The following is a 1,124-nucleotide window of genomic DNA, read 5'->3' as shown; positions in this document are numbered from 1 at the left end:
GGTGGCAACATTAGCAGAAACTGTTCTAATCCCATGAGCTCCATTATCCTGTCGAAAGTCTTGTTATTTCCAAGAGAGGCCTCCAGAATCTGTTGTTTTCTACCTGCATTTTGGATATAATCTGCACGTGAGCTCACTTCAATTAGCTCTGCTGGGAAGAGTTGCCTTAACAAAAAGTCATTCGGTTCCTCTAGGAACCTAGAAACTCTATCTGAATTTTCGTCTCCCATGACTGAAATGATAGAACCTTGAACCTTGAACCTTGAACCTTGAATGTACTTACTGCTGCTTGATAAGAGAAAGAGAGAAAGAGAAAAAAAAAATCAAGACTTCTGGTCAGCCAATTTCACACTATGAAATCAACAGAACACAACAAATCAGGTTGCATAACAACCGAGATGAAAGATCACCACAATGATTTCGAAATCAGATTTCCGACCAACCGAAGAAACTCCGAAACAAAAACTGTTTCCGGAGCAATTAGCAAAAGCTAAAACAAACTATATTCCAACACAAAAGAAAATGAACAAAAGTTAAGTAAAAAAAAATATATCCCGGACACAGGCCCCCACTTTAAAGACATCCTTTGTTAGTTGAGGCTTGTTCTTAAGTTACACAGACGAGGAAACCCATGAGAGCAAAGCTTTTTACAAAGAAAAACAAACTAAAAGAATTATGACTGTTAACCCTTTAACCCCCGGGGTATTTGGAAATTTCCAACCCTTAACCCCCAAGGGGTTATTTTTTTCCCAGCACATTTTGCAGTATATTTTTTTTAAATTGCTCTAACAGCCTTAATTTTTGTCATAGAGAGGTCAGGTTGGTCTCATTCTCTTGGAAAATGCCTGAATTTTCTCAAAAAATTATCAAAAAATATGAAAAACAAATTTTTATAGCATATTTTCGCAAGGACGTACCGGTACGTCCAGGGGGGTAAAGGGATGGCTTTTGTGAAACGTACCAGTACGTCCTTTTGGGGTAAAAGGGTTAAGTTGTCCTTTGGAGGGTAGAACTCCCTCGCACAGGACTTCACAATATATATATATATATATATATATATATATATATATATATATATATATATATATATATATATAATGTGTGTATGTGTGTGTGTGTGTGTG

This window comes from Palaemon carinicauda, chromosome 6 (genome assembly GCF_036898095.1).
Source record: "Palaemon carinicauda isolate YSFRI2023 chromosome 6, ASM3689809v2, whole genome shotgun sequence".
In the NCBI taxonomy this organism is placed as follows: Eukaryota; Metazoa; Arthropoda; class Malacostraca; order Decapoda; family Palaemonidae; genus Palaemon; species Palaemon carinicauda.
The sequence above is the reverse complement of the archived record's forward strand: the minus strand, read 5'-3'. Positions refer to the sequence as shown.